The sequence below is a fragment of the Grammomys surdaster genome, unplaced genomic scaffold, assembly GCF_004785775.1.
Source record: "Grammomys surdaster isolate TR1022 unplaced genomic scaffold, NIH_TR_1.0 232, whole genome shotgun sequence".
In the NCBI taxonomy this organism is placed as follows: Eukaryota; Metazoa; Chordata; class Mammalia; order Rodentia; family Muridae; genus Grammomys; species Grammomys surdaster.
This window is the reverse complement of record NW_021604677.1, coordinates 417,726-437,358: the sequence shown is the minus strand read 5'-3', so window position 1 is coordinate 437,358 and position 19,633 is coordinate 417,726. Positions and strand designations below refer to the sequence as shown.

At 36.9% G+C, this 19,633-nt stretch overlaps 1 protein-coding gene and 1 pseudogene across 2 annotated transcripts in view; both read left to right on the top strand.

Annotated features, from left to right (window-relative positions):
• Grik2 (glutamate ionotropic receptor kainate type subunit 2) overlaps positions 1-19,633 on the top strand; it is a 657,422-nt gene that overhangs the window by 238,978 nt on the left and 398,811 nt on the right. The gene's annotated exons all lie outside the window — the stretch shown is intronic.
• On the top strand, positions 10,328-10,806 carry LOC114626272 (annotated as a pseudogene).

The following is a 19,633-nucleotide window of genomic DNA, read 5'->3' as shown; positions in this document are numbered from 1 at the left end:
CTGGTCTTCCTATGGGATTGTCCTACTCCTCAGGTTCTTCCAGTTTTTCTATAATTCAACCAAAGGGGTAACCAGCTTCTGTCCATCGGTTGGGTATAAGTATCTGCATCTGACTCTTTCAGCTGCTTGTTGGGTCTCTCAGAGGGCAGCCATGCTAGGGTCCGATCTGTAAGTACACCATAGCATCTGTAATTGTGTCAAGTCTTAGAGTCTCCCCTTGAGCTGGATTCCAATTCGAGCCTGTCACTGGGCCTGCTTTTTCTCAGTCTCTTCTCCATTTTTGTCCCTGCAATTCTTTCAGACATGAAGAATTCTGGCTCAGAGTTTTGACTTGTGAGATGGCAACCCCCTCCCTCGACTTGATGTAATGTCTTTCTACTGGAGGTGTACTCTACATGTTCTCTCTCCCAGCTATATGTCATTTTATCCCCTTTGAGTCCTGTGAGTCTTGGACCTTCCAGGTCTCTGGTACATTCTAGAGTGATCCCCCAACCTCCTACTTCCAGAGTTTGCCTGTTTGCATTGTTTCTGCTGGCCCTTGGGGCTTTAGTCCTGTTCCTCCTCTCAATAACTGACCATGTTCCCCTTTTCCCTTCCCTGTCCCCTCTTCCATCCAAGTCCCTCCCTCCCTCTGCCACATGTGATTGCTTTCTTTTCCCTCCCAAATGCAATTGAGGAATCCTTACTTGGGCCCTTTAGCTTGTTAACATTCTTGAGTTCTGTGAATTGTATCCTGATTATTCTGTACTTCTTTTGGCTAATATCCACTTATTAGCAAGCAGATATCATACATGTCCTTTTGGGACTGAGTTACCTCATTCAGGAAAACATTATCTAGTTCAATCCATTTGCCTGCAAAACCCATGATGTAATCATTCTTAATAGCTAAGTAGTATTCCATTGATTAAATGAACCACATTTTCTATATCTATTCATCTGTTGTGGAACATCTGGTTTGTTTCCAACTTCTGGCTATCAAAAATAAGGCTGCTAAGAACACAGTGGCATGTGTGCCCCTGTTGCATGCTGGAGAATCTTTTGGGTATATGCCCAAGAGTTGTATAGTTGAGACATCAGGTAAATCTATTTCTAATTTTCTGAGGATTGATTTCCAGAATGATTGTACCAGCTTGCAATCCCACCAACAATGGAGGAGTGTTCCTCTATGATTTTCATTCCCAATAACCTAACACAGAGAAGTGATCTACTTTGTAATGCTTTACAAAGTAAAATCTAAATAAAGTTTCCAACTTTCAACCAGGATTAGATAGAAAGGCAGAAAGATAAAATATATTTTAGAAAAGAAATTATTCAAAAAATTATGGGTTGAAAGAGATAATCCATGAAAGATAGATGCCAGTAATGGTCAAAGCAAAACTTAATACAATGGCTACAGGCCAGTTATATTCTGAGCAGTTAATACATGTTTGTTTTTCTCTTTTAATGATAACTCTATTTTTTAATTAATTAATATATTTGCATCAAACATTGCCCCCTTCCTTGATTTCCCCTCACAGAGACTGTCTTCCCATCCCCCCTCTCTTTTCTTCTGAGAGGGCGTGGGCCCCTCTGGGTAACCCTCCTACCTAGTCTCTACCAGGATAGGCACACTATCTTTCTCTGAAGCAAGACAAGGCAGCCTTGTTGGGAAATGGATACCACAGTCAGGCTATGGTGTTAGGGAGAGCCTCCTCTCTAATTGTAGCTGCATATCTACTATGTATGTGCCCTGGGCCTCATTTAAGCCTGTGTGTGATCTTTGGTTGGTGGCTCAGTCTCTGAGAGCTCCCATAGGTCCGGGATATTTGACTCTGTTGGTCCTCCTGTTGGATTCTCCTATGTTTCATGGCCTTCAGTCCTTCCTTCAACTTTTCCTTAAGAATCACTGACCTCTGTCCGGTGTTTGGCTGAGGCTATCTGAATCTGTTTTAGTCACCTGCTGGGTAGACACTCTCAGAGGACAGTTATGCTAGGTTCCTGTCTGCAAGCATAATAGAGTATCATTAAAAATGTCAGGAACTGGTGTTTGTCAGTAGGATAGGTTTCAAATTGGGCCTGTGGTCGGATGGCCATTCCTTCAGTCTCTGCTCCATTTTTGTACATGCATTTCTTTTAGACGGCACAAATTTGGGTTCAAAAATTTTGTGGGTGTGTTGGTAACCTCTACAGGTTTTGGCCTCTTCTGCTTCCTAGTCTCTAATGTTAGGCTCCTTGGCAAAAGTCACTCAAATTGACTGTTGAGGGCCTGCCCCATCTCAGGTCTCTGGAACTTCCTAGAGATTCCTCCAATGCTTCCACCCCTGGTTGCTACAGATATCCATTCATTCTCATGGCACTCTGCATCTCTCTCCTGCCTCTCTGCACATCTGATCCTGCCCCTCCTTTCTTCCACCCACGCTCTTCCCTCCATCTGCCTTCTATAGCTATTTTGTTCCCTATTCTAAGTGTGTTTTAAACATCAACACTTGGAACTTCCTTCTTGTTTAACTTCTTTGGGTCTGTGAAGTATATAATGGGAATTCAGGAATTTAGGGCTAATATCCACTTATCAGTGAGTACATGCCATGTAAGTTCTATTGGGTCTGGGTTACCTCAATCAGAGTGACATTTTCTAGTTCTATTTGTCTGCAAAATTCATCAGACCCCTTTTTTTAATAGGTGAATAGTATTCCATTATGTAAATGAACCACATTTTCTGTTTCCATTGTTCAACTGAGTGACATCTAGGTTATTTCTAGTTTCTGGATTTTACAAATAAATTTGCTATGAACATAGTAGAGCATGTGTCCTTGTAATATGGCAGAACAGTTTTTGGGTATATGCCCGGGAGTGATATAACTGGATCTTGAAGTAGAACTATTTCCGATTTTCTGAGAAATTTCCAAATTGATTTCCTGAGTTGTTATACAAGTTTACAATTCCAGCAGCTATGCTGGAGTGTTTCACATTCTCCACATCTTCAACATCATGTGCTATAGTTTGAGATTTTGGTCTTAGTCATTCTGATTCAGGCTAAGCTTATACATGCTCCCTGCTTCCAGTGCTTCTCTGCATGTGATCTCTAGATGGCTTGTGAAAAATGGACATCTATGTGCTGTGTATGTGTATCAGGTGTTCCTGCTTTCAAAGTTGTTATCAGCTGTATGGGGAAGAATGGTGGAGCGACTGGTGCTGAGGCTCCCTATTGTATGCTAGTATCTTCTAGCCACTCCAAGAGTGTTTTTGTTTTGTTTTGTTTTCTGTTTTTTGTTTGATTTCTCTTCTCCATCAGTTCACTAGTTCCTGAATTTCTCTTGGTCTGTCTGTCCATGCTGGTGTGTCCTAGACTTCTAACAAGTGCCCCCAGAAGCACTACTATGCTCTCATCTGCAAAGCTGATTTTTAAAAAGAAAATTGTTTGAGCCTCTAAGCCTTGTAGTTCTTTATGCTTGTCATGTCTGCTTAGTGTTGGTTGCTGTACTTTTTTTTAATGACAACTCTTACATTGACTTCATATACACAAATATGAAATAAGTCTTTATGACATCAAGAAACTGAAGAAAATGCTAACAAATGCCACAATTAGGATTCAACCGAAAACTGGTCAATCCAATGCTTTCATTCTTCTGGATAACTCTTTCTTTACAACAGATATGAATAAGGAAGAAGAAAGGGATAATAACAAACAAACATGTGTCTTTAAACATAGATAGCTGATACTATACAAGAGCCCAGTATCTAGTCTATCAATGCCTGTCTCTGCAAAAGGGATCTTGAGATAGCAAAATGCTAAGACATCCAGAATGTATTAAATAGAGGTAATAACTTGATGTAGTCTTGCAACTTCTACACCGCATTCACTTTTGATGACCTAAAGTTTTCTCCAATACAAGAGTACTTTCACCAAGATTTGTTTTATGAGACATAAGAAACTAGAGCCAGGAAAAAATAAGAGATAAGCAGAAATGAGTAAATGGTATATAGCATCTCTAGCTTTACAGAAGATAAAGATTATATCTGAAGCAGCCTCCTGTCGGCATGAAGATGCTTCATGTGCCTTATACAACCCATTCAGCAGTTTTGAGCAAAGGATGAATAATCCCTGCCATACAACAAATGGACTAGCAAAGAACAGTTCAGCCATGGATAATATACCTAAATGGATAGACTATAAATCTTAGGAACTAGCTCATAAGGAATCCAGTACCAGAAGCAGCATTATACAAGACAGTGATGTGTAAAGTACATCACAGATATCTGTGCTTAGACCACAGATTCTCAGCATAACCAATATTTGGACTGAACCCAAGTGAGTATGGGCTATGTGAACTGGTATGTATATTACAAGATGTTTAACAGCATTTCTTGATCTACCTACAAGATCTTACTGGTAAATCTAACATCACAATACGTTCAGCATACCTAAATGACTCCTGAAGTCATAATCTCTGATGAAGATTGAGAACTTCTAGAAGTATGTTCCTAAGAATTTTTGCTGATTGAATGCACATATATAAGAGACAGCCTACAGATGTATTTGGCTTAGATATATTAGCTTGGACACTAAGAAACTTGAGATCCAAGACATTGGGATTGGAATAAGAGTAACTATATTTACTTCAGGTATAAACTTCTGTTAAGCACTTAATCAATACCTCTCATTATTCCAGGTCCTCCACAAAAGTAAAGGACATAAGTAAAACCAGGGACAACATGATCAGTATATTAATACAGATTCTCCAGAGTGTCACAAACTATGTTAGATCATCAGAAATCTTAGAACCCTGGTGCCTCATAACTGTGTTAAAACATGTTTGCTTACTTTTGATTTTTATGGGAAATGATTATAAAAATTGCCACTAAAGTATTTCACAGTTTTTAAGAGATATGAGCCTACCATACATCATATTCATCATTCTTGATGCAAAGGATGAATTAATAAATTTACTTGATAAACTGAAGCTATAAAGATTGTTAATTGACATGTAATTTCATATATTTCCTGTTTGAGATAGCAATTCTGTTTTGTGAAAATATTACTATCTTTAGAGAAGATTGAAGGGATTGATTATAGTGATAATTCCTATAATCATTCTCTTTTCTAGAAGCACTAAGTTCTTTCATTTATATTTACTCTCAATAATGACTTCAGGGACTTATATAAAAACAGATAAGTAAGAAAGTAGCATAAATATACTGTTTCAGAAGCTGTATACATTTTATATCTGACCTCTTATTAATGATTTGAGGAGTTACAGAAAATGGAAAAATAAAGTAGTCCTGTAATTCATTTAAAATCACATAGGACTTGGCATCTTTGTTTGGCTTTTTCTAAAATCTCTGGTGTAGCTATTGTATATGTATACCTTTAACCATGGTAGTTTTGAGTTATATATAAAATCCTAATGATTTTCATTATAAGTAATGACTAACATTTACTACAACATAAGAATTGTTTACTTGTTAATAAGTAGCTCCAGTAAATACTCAAGTAGAAGCTATACATAAGGTTGTTGGTTTTTAACCTCTATTCTCCCATATGATGCAAACTCAAGATTGCTGTCTACCCCTTTGGATGCCCATGTGATTTTAGGCTACACAAGTTAATAAAAAATCGGAAACTTCATGAAATATCTAAGACATGAGCAAGATTTATGTTCTTCCATGCAGAATCAGGAAAATCAAACTAGTTTCAGCATTAACAAACAAAAACAAAAACAAAAAACTATAATGTAACACTGAGAAACTGATGTCTGCCATTATGTAGCTAAATAAAGGAAGGAAATACAATTACATAGACCTGGGAGGTAAGAGACTCCCACAACAGTAGGGGAGGGACCTTAAGTAAAATGACCAACAGTGGGGAGAGGGATCTTATAGAGTCCACTTCCAGAAGAAACACAGGGCATCAATTGGAGGGGTGAGGTTGCCATCCCACAGTCAAAAACTCTGACCCAGAATTGTTCCTGTCTGAAAGAACGGCAGCTACAAAAATGGAGAAGAGACAGAGGGAAAGGAGGTCCAGTGACCTGCCCAAATTGGAATCCAGCTCAAGGGGAATCTCCAAGGCCCAATACTATTACTGATGGTATGGTGTTCTTACAAAGAGCCTAGCATAGTTGCCCTCCAAGAGGCCCAAAAAGCAGCTGAAATAGTCAGATGCAGATACTTACACCCAACCATTGTATTGAAGTTGGGGACCCTTGTAGTTTAATTATGGAAATGCTGGAAGAACATGAGGAGGAGGGTGACCTACCAGCAGCCTCAACTAACTGGACCCCCAAGATCTCTCAGATACTTATGTATCAATCAGACAGCATACACTAGGTGGTCTGAGGCTCTTGACACATATACTGCAGAGGACTGGCCTCAGTGAGGGAAGATGCACCTGTCTCTTGAGAGACTTGAAGCCTCAGGGAGTGGGGAGTCCTGGCTAAGTGTGGAAGCTGTGAGGGTATGGGGATATCCTCTTGCAGACAGGAGGCAAGGAATGGGATGCAGAACTGTTGAAGAAGGGCAGAACGGGAGGGGGCTAGTAACTGGACTGTAAAAAAATGATTAAAGATAATAAATAAACAAACGAACCATTGCAAGAGGCAAGAGAGAGAGAGAGAGAGAGAGAGAGAGAGAGAGAGAGAGAGGGAGGGAGAGAGGGAGAGAGGAAGGGAGGGAGGGAGGGAGGAAGGGAGGGAGGGAGGGAGGGAGGGAGAGAGAGAGAGAGAGATCTGCCATGAATGTTTCATGAGTTGATTCAGTCTTCTGTTAGACTGCCTGGGAGAGCTATACGACTTCAAGTTTGCTGTTATGAAGGCAATATGAAAGCAATTTAGGGTATACTGTGGACAGAGTGAAAATGTCCTCCATATGCTTCTATGTCTGAATGTTTGGTTCCCAGATGGTTGACTGTGTAGTAAGGATTAGAAAGTGTGTGAAGAAGGGGTTGTCTGGAGACTGTCTCACCTGGGTATCCATCCCATGTGCAGTCACCAAAGGTAGATGCTGATGTGGATGCCAGGAAGTGCATGCTTACAGGAGCCTGATATAGCTGTCTCCTTAGAGGTCTGCCAGACCCTGACATATATAGAGGCAGATGCTCACAGCTAACTATTGAACTGATCATGGGATTCCCAATGGAGGAGTAAGAGAGAAGACTGAAGGAGCTGAAAGTGTTTGTGGTCCCATGGGGAGAGCAACAATATCAACCAACCAGAGCTCCCAGGGTCTAAACCACCAACCTGGGAACACACAGGGAGAGACCCATGGCTCCAGCTGTATATGTAGGGGAGGATGGCTTTGTTGGGCATAGGTGGGAGAGGAAGTCCTTGGTCTAATTAAGGCTGGATGCCCCAGTGTGGGGGGACTTGTGGGTGGGGAGGTGGGAGTGGGGATGTGGGAGTGGGTGGGTGGGTGGGGGCAAAAAGAAAAAAAGAAAGTGTGTACTTGTTGAGGTAGATTTGTCACTTGGTGGGGGAGGGTTGAGATTCCAAAGGTTCGAGACAAAACCACTATTTATCTTTTTCTGCATACTGCTGGAGAAACAGATCAGAAATTTAAGCTTTCCATACTCTCTCCTATAATGACTATAAACTAACCCTTTAAAACTGTAGGCAAGACCAGCCTTGCCAGGAAAGTGGTTCCTTTTATAAGTTGGCTAAGTCATAGTTTTCACAGTAATAGAACAGTAACTAAAACAGGGCCAATATAGGATCAACCCTGATATTGGGATGCAACTTTTAAAACCACAATAGTTTTCTAATCATTACTGAATAGCCAAGATTCAAAATGTAGTAATAAAGGAACTATACTAGAAAGTCACTAGTATATTTGTCTGTCTAAATGGTCAGACCCCCATCGTCTGCTGTTTGACCAAGGGAAAATCAGACTTCCTGAAGTTCATGAAAGAGGATAGGTAAGGATTTGTGGGAAACTGAATGATGTATCCATTTCTGATTCAATTTAGTCCAGCTGACTTGTCAAAAAATTCTTACTAAAAAGAAGCTGAAGATAAACTGTTTGATCTCATAATCTGTGCCCAGTATCAGCTCGTGGAGAAGGTAAGATGTATTAGCAGAAAGTCAGTCCAAGTCCCAAGTCACAGTGACAGTTGGCAAGCTGAGGGCCTCTTTGAGAAGAATCCTGCCTGTGTCTCCAAGTGCCTGCTTGTCTTCTTTGCTCCATTAGAAATAATCAGTACTAAGTGGCCCATCATCGGTGCCAGCATGACTTTTTTTCACATTTGCTAAAAGCTTTTCCCTTGGCCCACTTTTATTTTTTTCTTTTGTTTCTAAGTAACTGATTCGTTTTACTCCCCCTCCTGATTTTGCTTTTTCTGACAAGAAAAAAAAAAAAGATCTCATCTGAAATGGGGCTTAGAGATGGATTTCTCCTAGCTTTCTGGGCAGCCCTCCCCTAAGACCTAATAACATATGTCACATATGCATTAACCAATAGACCTGTTAGTGGGACATTGTTTATGTATTCGACAGACAAAGAAGAAAGAGAAGTCTAGTTGGAATAAATTTGTGTGTGTGTATGTGTGTGTGTGTGTGTGTGTGTGTTCAACAAACAGCTTTCCCTTAAATTACAATAAGAAATGTCATTGAGGCCTTAAACTGCTGTCATCTGAAATGTTTTACTCCCATCTTTACTTCTGTAGACTATGATCAATTTTCTCCTGGAATGAATTATTCAAATTGAGCCCAGTCTTCTAAATCCTTAGAAAATGATGCCTGAGCACTTTGGGTCTGCTCTACTTAGTTATCATTTGGCACAGTCTCTTTCAGGCTGGCAGAAATTTGTTTTTTGTTCTAACATATAATTTATTTCCCAAGTGGATTGTAAGCTTCTTGGGATTAAAGATCATGTCATTCATTCATTTAACAAATGTCTTTGAACATCTTTTGAAACTTAATCAAACCAAAGTACATCTCAGTATGGAGTTTACTTTCTAGTGGAGGAATACAGAAATTAAAAGTCAGTGTTACAAATATAGAAATATAAAGTATGTTGAAAATGGTTAGTATATCAGAATAAAAGAACAATATATGAAGAATCAGACAGATAAAATGAGGTCTTAAGTTTTCAGTAGAATGTCTGTCATTCATGAGAGAACATGCTCATAAAGAGAAGAACAGTCTAAGTAGAACACATACTTCAAAATAGGATCCTTTACAGTTGCCATTAAATAGCTGATAATACAGATAAGGACAGAGACAGTTCAGTTTGGGAAATATGTTAAGTCCAAGGCTCCTGCCACCATCCCAGTGTGATGGAATAAAACAATGGCTGTAGGTGCCTGAGACTGAGCAAGGTTTGGCCTGGCATATATATGTGAGAGTAGTACTGAGCCACAAGATGAGCTAGATAAACACAGAAAGGAGTGTAAACAAAGAAGCCTGGGAGATAAGAAGAGGCAGGAACAAGAACACAGGCCCTCCTGGAGTTAAATGAATAGATTGTATTAAATTTGTGAGTCATAGTACTGCTTATATGTTAAGGGAAATGAAGGTATGACCTTATCTACAGAACAACCTAGAAGATGGTACTTTCAGTGATGTAATGGAGACAGAATGCTGAATACAATAAGAGTAATTAAAATTGTGAAATGTAGTGGGGTGACTGTGTGTCTTCCATATTATACAATGAAATGGTCATCAAAATTATATGAGTTTTAAAAGTATAGACACTGAAATCCAATTGGGATATCGAGTGACTCCAATAAATATTTAGTATCCTTGTCAATAGGTGACAAGGTGCTATCTTACTTCCCTTCATTGTTGTTGAGGTACACTTGTCTCAGTGACAGAATAGAAAAACTTTAGTAAATTTTGATCAAGTTGTTTCCCTGGTCCCAGTCTTCCAGCTTCAAGTACGGTGTGAGATAGAAATAGCTACAATCCTCTTCCAGGGAATGACTCAATGATCTAAAAATCTCCCACTAAGTGCTGTCTCCTAAAGGTTCTACCACTCCCAGTGGTGCCTTGTGGAGGAGGATTCCTTCAGCATTTGAGACATTATGGGATATCCAGGAACCATGTGAGACTGATATAGTTGGTTTCATAGATCCTATTGATAGGTATTTTCAATAGTTGTATAAATATTAATGTTAAAAAATGTGAGTGAAAAGCTACCTTAACATATGCCATAACTTTATATATAATTGGAGTAATTATTTATCTCCTGCTCCAAAAGTAAAATCACTTTATCACAGTGATTCCTGATATCTACAACTATATAAAATATATCAAGAATCCTGGTGCTAGTTTTTATTTTGTATTTAGTATGCTGTTGAAAAGGACACTCAGTAATCTTCAATCAAAATAATTTGACCAGTCCTCTTTCTCTTCAACGAGGCGGCCGAGAGGCAGACGCCAACATGCAGATCTTCGTGAAGACCCTGATGGGCAAGACCATCACTCTTGAGGTCGAGCCCAGTGACACCATTGAAAACGTCAAGGCCAAGATCCAAGACAAGGAAGGCATCCCACCTGACCAGCAGAGGCTGATATTCGCTGGTAAACAGCTGGAGGATGGCCGCACTCTGTCCTACTACAACATCCAGAAAGAATCCACCCTGCACCTGGTGCTGCGCCTGCGCGGTGGCATCATCGAGCCATCCCTTCGTCAGCTTGCCCAGAAGTACAACTGTGACAAGATGATCTGCTGCAAGTGCTACTCACGCCTGCACCCCTGTGCAGTCAACTGCCGCAAGAAGAAGTGCGGCCATACCAACAACTTGCGCCCCAAGAAGAAGGTCAAATAAAACTGGGGCCGTACCTAGCCTGTGACCCCGGGACCAAATAAAGTCCCCTTCCATCGACTGGAGCAGTAAAACAAAACAAAACAAAACAAAACAAAATAATTTGACCAAAGTTGTCACCACCTTTCTCTTTAGTTTCAGTCTGACCTTTGCTTTGACACGTTAATGTAGTAGAGCTGTCTCAGAAGGATTTGATTTAGGATTGCTAGTGTCAGGATTACTGAAAGACAGAACATAGAATACAGCTGCTGCTACTTCACTCTCTATGTTCTATCTTCCCCACACCCTGGAAGCCATTCAAAATCAACTGCAGCCTACATTAGAATAAATTCTATTACGTTGATGTAGGCCACTGTTGGAGTGGAGTAGCTATGATGATACTCTAGTCATTTTCTCTGTTCAACTTATGCTGTTTCTTTCAACTTAGTGCTGTTTCTTTCAACTTAGCCCTTTGCTTGTCCAAAAGGTCAGCATGTCTGATGCCTTAGTCTTAGCTGTGAATCTAGTCATCTTGTTACTAGCTGTTTATTTCTGCTTTCTGTAACAATTTTATACACGCAACCCATGTCTTATCCACCTTTGTTCAGAGATGTTTTCTATTCTCATTCTTCACTTTGTATATGTTTACTAAGTTTACTTTGTGTTGATAACTTTGTATTTTCAGTTATTTTTTATATTTTATCAGAAGTAGAAATGAAGATGGATTTTTATGCTACAGAATTGATTGTTTTAGCATTACCATATTTTAAACGTGAAAAACATGAAAGCTAAATTAAAGAAACTTTGAATGAGACAATAATTTTTAATTCAACTTCTTGATTTCCTGTGGATAAACAAAAACTGTTTTTTTCAAAATCTCACAGTACTTTGGAGTCAGAAGCACTACTTGATTATCTTTCCTTACCGCAGTCGCAGTTAATAGGTTCTCGCCCAGTGTCTACCTAAGACAAACATATCAATAGAACACAAGTGCCAAGAGTACTTTCTGGTGGAAATTTCTTTAACAATAAAACTTGTGTTGTAAGAACTTAATTCAATAATTCTGTAGGTGGCCAAATTTTCTTCTAAAAGAAAAGTATCTTGAAAATTCAATAAGCAAGGCAAAAAATGATAGGAATACTATTTCTTTGTATATTTTTTGTGTAAAATACAAGCATTACATAATAGTTACCTATAAGCATTTAATTTCTCATTTTTTTTGTTTGTTCTGATATTAACCTAATTGTCAAGGAACCTTCAGGTTATGATGATGTGGTTCCTTGTGTATCCGAAATATAAATGTAGTTCATGTATTGCTAGGCTTACAATTAAAAATCAACAGATTGAATTTCTACTGCTACACACTGATTTGAATTAATATGAACTTAGTATGTTCACAGTACTCCATATGTTTTAGAGCATCTAAAATGTCTGTTAAACTGTTGTCAATATATAAATCTAAAGATCACATTGTTTTAGTTAGGAAGAGAACTAAATTATTCTTCATAAGAAATGACATTGACACAGAAACAAAAACAATTCCATTTGTGTGATTTAAGAGCTATCAAATCTGAGATGAATGGAGGAATTAGAGAATCATCGCTACTATTCTCTCGTTTGGATAGATAAATAAAATGATAATCATTTTTAGTTGATATCTTGTATGATTAAATGTTTCCTAGGTTATCAAATAGAAATTCTGTCATTGCCATAATCCATGTTTATAATTTAAGGCCTTTAAATTATCCATTTGAGCTATGGGGTATATGTAACATATAAAAATCCCTACCTTCCTAGTCCAAATGGAGGAACCAAAAAATAATGTTCATACCTTAGGTGAATGCATACTTCTAGGCTATACAGTTCATTCCACCAGAAGTCAACATACACAGGGTAAATATATGCTCTCTTAGAGGAATCTAAAATTAGCACAAAGAAACTGTTTTTGCTGAAATCTATAACACGGAAGCCCAGTAGTTGATGAAAGCTATGTCTTCTATGTGAAAAACAATGAAGAGAAAGCTATTCTTGCTAAAATAGAAAAACAATTTAGACTCATAAATCTGAAAGAAGTGAACACAGCCTATACCTATCTCTTTCCATTTCTAAGGAAACACTTTCCAGAACTGTGTTTTGGAAGGCTCTTGAACTTTTCTAAGCTCTCCTTTTCTGCTCACTGAAGCTATGCTTGTGCATAAAACAACCACACTAATTCTTTCATAGACATAGTACATGCTAAATTAATGCCCCCACCGTCATCCTAGAGAACAGTATATATGCATATTTCCAACAATATCAAGTATGCAATTTACAATTCTTCATGAACATATCTATCTATCTATCTATCTATCTATCTATCTATCATCTATCTCTCATCTATCTACCTATTGTAATGCTTTGTAAATGTTTTCTTTTTTCTATCATTCAGTTTTCTGGATTCAATAATTGGAGTATCATTTAGACATGGTTTCCTACCAGTCCATTATGCTTTAGAGATGTCCATATTATTATATATAATTCATTGTAGACAATTAAATTGTCTACAATTATATTGTAGTATCTGTACTGGAATATCTATTTCTTTACTACTCTATATTCTCACGAGTACTCTATAATCTCATAAGACTACATCTACTCTTCACACTTTTGTTTTCATTTTTACATTATAGTACAAGTCATGTAGTCCATTCTACCATGTGTTCATGATGCATTCAACTTTTTCACACCTCCATAATATAAGCTGCGTCTTCAGTGAACATAGACACTGATAACTTTGGAGTTGACACTGTTTTCTTCTGGAACAAGAAAAGATAAGATAAAATCCAAGTATCTAAAGATTCACTGTTTGCTTCTCATTTTCACCAGAACATAGTAGTTCTGATAACTATTGTCAGTCATGAGTGTAACCACATAAAGCTTCTTAAGCTGTTTTGTCAATGTCAACTTTAAATCATATTTGATGTATTAAGTGGCAGGATAAAACCAATAACAGCAGCATCCTGGGCCACAGCCAACATTAGAGCTGTGAAGGATCATTTGCTGCTTCATAACTGCACTGACCTGGACGCAAGTGGGGATTAGAGGACAGCAGGCTACCTAATCAGCCACTGTCTGGATAGCTTGAGTTGGGCTATCACAAGCTGGGAGGGCAGTGAGAGTGACAGAGGGACAGGTATACATCTGAGCCAGTTGGCAGGAGACAAAGGAGCTTGCAATGTAGCTATCAAAATTGAACAATGAGTTATATCAGTCCCACTGGGGGGGGAGGAGACAGTTACATAGCCAGAGTAGAAGGTGATAGATTACGTGTAAGGAAATATAAATTATACTAAGAAAAAAGAAGAGCAGTATCCAGAACTCCTAACATACCCAGATTGTTACTGGTTTATTCATGGCATCCTTAATAATTGCAATTATTTTATTGGTCTTAAAAGGTTTATAGTCTATTGAAAAATACCAATATTGTTATAGGTTACAACCCAAAAACCACATTTTCCAAATCCTGGTCAAAAATCTTTACAGTTATTATGCTTACAGAGTTTCTAAAATATTGTTGTGGCTTTCTGTTTTTTTGTGTTTATGTGCCTGGAGTCACTCGTGGGAGTTATTGGGATGAAACATTCAGGAAAAGTTATTTTCTTCCTACTAGTCTTGATGGCACAGGCATAAGCATCCACTTTCAATTCTTCCTTCCTGCAAACAACCACTGTAGGAAATATTTAACCCTTCTAAGATCATGACAGGAAATTTATAAGTTTCTTATCATTGGCATGATATAATGTCAGTCACACGTGTTTAATTTGAAGAGGTTAAGTGGGAATGGAAACATCTTAGTGGAAGAACACATCACAAAGACAGAATTCCTTGTTTTATCCTAAAATTCAATTTCAGTATGGGAGATAGTTTGGGACTTTCTGGCTCAGTGTAGTTTGAGTATCATCTGAAGATATTAGCAAGAGAGTGCTGACAAATATATCTGCTAATTAAACTGACCAATTTGTATCTGCCATATTTTATCATAATAAATGCCAGCTCATGTACAACATACATGAATATAATAAAGGAACTTTAAATAAAAGATAGACCTAACAGTGTATCTGTCGCATACCATGACTACAGTGACACTAGTGAGCACTGCATTTTAATAAGACACCAATGTCATAATTTAGAACTAGACAAATTTTAATAAGAATGGACAAGATAAATAAATTTAAGATGTAACATTAATTTTGTTGCCTTCTCAGAGACTGAAGCATTCTGAATAATATTTTACTTTAGGGCACAGTAAACTCATATCCTCATGCAGAAGCTGAAAGGGTTTATCTGTGGGTTTAGTAAAAAGTACAATATATTTTTAAAAATGGAATAATTGCTTTAAATAAATAACTACAAGAGCATCATATTTTAGTATTGACTTTAAGTACAATGATTAAACTTAAATCCTCTGTTTTCCTTGGAATTTCCTGCTAGAATCTCAAAAATTGTCCACATATTATGTCAATTCTACTTTTTCTGCCCAATCATGCAGTAATATGAAGTTATTCCTTCATCCTGAACCAAGTTTCAGCCATATAGCTGGGAACTCTGTTCATTTTATGCCTGGTGATCTTGTAGATTTCCCATCAAACCAATACAGAGGTGATAAGCTTGAGACAAAGTAAGACTGGCACTGTTTTCTAAACAACTTACCTTTTATGAACAGTTTGCCTATGTCTATCCTGATTCCATTTGGTAGGCCTAGAGAGTCACAAGACACTCTTATGTCCTACTGCACTTGTACTGGTCTTTTTCTTGTGTTTAATCAAATTTAAAACCTCATAGATTCATGGATACTCAATGTGACGCCTTCTGATGTTTTGTTTTGTACCAAAATTCTATGTATGCATTCCTCATTTCCAACTTCTGTCTTTAAAAAAAAAAGGTATGAATCCCATAGGTTATTACTAGATAAGCACAAGTTCAAGCATTATTTTAAAAACTTTCATAATAAATAGCCAAAGTGAAATGTAATGTGTGTCTCAAGAATACCAGGGTCAGTTATTTTCTAGATGTATTTTAAATAACTGTGAAAGGATTTTCTAGAAAGATACGATGTATCAGAAATAGAGCAATCAGAGAAAACACCATAGATTTTTACTTGTAGATATAGAGGTTATATTTTTCAATATCCTAGGTGGAAACAAATGAGAAAGGAGCAGGCAGTAGAAGTGTGCATTTATCTAGCAGATATCAGTGTGAGACATACCATTGTTCTGGAATTCAATAGCCTCCTGTCTAACCCTTGCATTTTCAACATATTTAATGTTCAGGGGTCTTCATGATGACTCTAATTTATGTCACAACTTGTAATTTCTACTGTGGTGAAGGTGATTCTCAAATATGGCATTATTCACAAGTTACCTGAAACTCACTCTCACAATTCATGACAAATAATACATTCAGATTAATATTAGCCCATACCAGAGACACCTATGGCCAAATCTAAAGGAAGGACAAATCTCAAGCTCCCTATTTCCTCTCACACAGTGTTTATGGATAAAGTTCATTTTTCTAAACAATTGTCTATAAAAGTGTTTATGTAGTATTGCCAACCACAGAAGCTGAGAAATATAATCCCCAAATATTTTTAATTGGGCCTTGACTCTGTAGACATGAATGACAATTCATTGCACTAACATGGTCTTCAGACACTCTATGGACTGAGCTAATATAAAATGTCTCAAAGTACTCCATCTCCAATACATCATCATGCTCTCCCTTGTTGGCCCAAGAAATCTACTTGAGTAAAATGTTTTCTAAGACAAGACATTATGCAGTCTTAGGTAATACCTCACAGGAGCCAATAGCAAAAATCACAAAAGCCAACAATGTAGGGGGAATTAATTGACTGTGGTGTGGAGAAACAGCCTAGCAAGACTTTTACATTAGGAAGTTAGAAACTTATAGAAAGTGTACTAGTTAGTTATTTTCTATATTGTATGCATTGAATATAAATATTTCATACCCAAGGAAAGAATTGTTGATTGAGAAAGGTCATATGTGTGTGTGTGTGTGTGTGTGTGTGTGTGTATTTAAATATTTTAACATATGTTAAAAGGGCATTTAATAGATGTACATAGATTATTCAGTTTGTTTTGAAACAACTATTTAGCCTAAAATTTTCTAATAAAAATAATCCATCAAAATAATATGTTTTGGCTCCTCATGTATGTTTTTCCTCAGTTTAAACAAAGGGGTGATGATGAAACACTGAATCCAGAGATTTCATATTTTACAATGATAATTCTAAAATCCATTTGGTGGGAGTCTTACTTCACAGGCAGAAAGACCACATTAACCAAAGTGATAAATAGGTCTGTGTATTTAGCCAGCTGGCAAAACTCTAATTCACTTGGCTGCTGAAATAGTTCCCAAGTGTAGGAGAGAGATGGGGACTCCCTTCCTGGGGCTGGGGGAGCATGAGCCTACCTGAGCTGTGGTGTGATTGATCTCTGTAGAGGAAGGTGCCAACTGGAGTGTGTATAAATGGCTCCTTCTGGATTCTCCTTAAAAGCTAAATTGATGGCAATGTCTGAAAAGAGCAGTTCAGACATTTGTCCCTAAATGATAAAGAAAACCTTGGTCTTACCCACTGTTTGTTTAAAGGAAAGTATAAAAATTTAAATAGAAAACAAAACAGCAGTATGTACATAGTAATAGATTAGAGGTAACAGGATGTTCTTCATTTGCCAAATAAGGAAGTAATTGCAGTAAGCACTTTTTGTTAGATTTTAGAAACCCATCTGTGCAGTGTTTCTTTTTATTATCAAGTATAAACTAATTACATTAGGGGGAAAGGAGTATTTAATTAAAAGTCTGTTTTAAAGAGTTACAATTCTATTCTGTTATTAAATAATTAGTTGCCAGATTTGTTAAGTAAACAGTATTTCTGAAACGTTGTTTACAAACTATTTGCATGAAGCACATATTTGGTGAAATGATTGTGCCCCTTATTAAATCTAATAGATGTGTTACAGTGCTTCTTTTCCATTATCACCAGGTGAATATGAAGCAGGGCTATATATAAGCTGCACCAAGTGCTTTGAAAGATTTTTCTTTTAGGCAAAGAAAAATGATCTTAAAAATCTTATAGATATTATAGATTCCTTATAAGTAAGCAGTTTTTTGCATATGGTAGGTTTGTGAAGATCATCTTTTAAGAAAAAAACTGGCCCATGTCATATATTGCAAAGGGAAGGATATTTGGGATAGGTAGAGTAATGAATAGCAATGCACAAAGGAAACAGATAGCTAATTTTATAATTATAGATTTTATAATTATGAGATTTTAATCTCATTTTCCTTTGGAGAGAATCTTAATCCTACCTCAGAGGTATAGTGACATGATAGTGGGGTGGGATAGTTCAAGGTACAATGTATACTTTTTTGAATGGTCCTTATGGAGCACAGTAACATGTACAATGAATATCTACAATAAAAATTAAATAATTGGTGGAATCTTCTCTGGAGAATTCCTTTCCCACTTTCTGGATTCATTAGTTACCAAAGTTAGCATGCCTACTCATGTAAATCTTCAGCTCATGTTTAGGCTGCAATTATACATACATACATGAACACACACACACACACACACACACACACATATATATATATATATATATATATATATTTGCACATATGTGTACACCTATATATATGAAACAACATATAATAAAAAAAGAGTCTGAATTTGAAAGAAAGAAAGGCAAGGTATATAAGAAGGTTTGGATGGATGAAAATAGGGGGGATATAATATAACTATATTACAATCCCAAATAAATAAATAAATAAATAAATAAATAAACAATGAAATAAAAATACAGCCCATCAAGTATATTAGTGGAATGCTATCAAATATTTCACACACAATAAGTAGGAAAATATTCATTCACTTAGAGCCTTGAATGAATTAAAAACTACTTTGTTAACATTTTTTCATTCATCCACAATAGTCTAAGTAATAGAATTCAGAAAGTACTCCCTGTTAAAATACTGGGAAAAGAAAAGCGAAGGAAACAGAGCAGACATGTGGAACAATGAGGAAATTATATCATGTGATATAGCAATTGAAGGCTTAGAATAGATAAGAGGACCACTCCAGCCACCTGATATAGAAATAGAAGGAAAGCAAGGATATAAAACCATAATTCCACTTGACTTTTGAACTCTTCTCTAGATTCCTTCTTCCTTAAGGGTATAGTGAGCCATTTTTGTTCAAGTATTTCAAAGTGAAAAGCAAATTGAAACTACATTGGTACAGAAATGCTATGTCATCTCTATCAAATGCATCTAAATGATTAAAATGATTATTTCAATTATTATATTTATATATGAAAGTATCTTCCATACAGAACTCAGGCAGAAAACACATGTCAAAGGAATAATTGAAGACAACATTTCCCTCAGATTCCAACATAGGAGATGGCAGCTCCAACTAACATCAGTGATTTATTTTTTTTCCTTCTTCAATATCAATTCCTCAGGGAAGCTGGCAAACTGAAGCCTGTTCCATTAGTGCCAGCAGGGATGTATATGTGTGAAGAGAATAAGTAAACATTTATTGTACCTGATGGCTCAATGAACTATCCACATGAGCTCTTTAAAGACTTGAAAATACTTGGCAGGCTTTATATTTAGGATGAGCCCTGCAAGCACTATTCTTGTGAAAATGTCTATTTCTAACTCAGTTGAGCTTTTTCATTACAAACTGTAGTGTTAATCTGTAACTTGATAGCTCTTTTTTCTTTTGCTAACACATTAATCTCCCAAAATTTAATTATGACAACATCTTGTAAAATAATAGGCTGAGTAACTTTCTTATTTTTACCCTGCCATGGTAAAATAAAATCTGATTTTATTGCATTTATGTAATTGTAT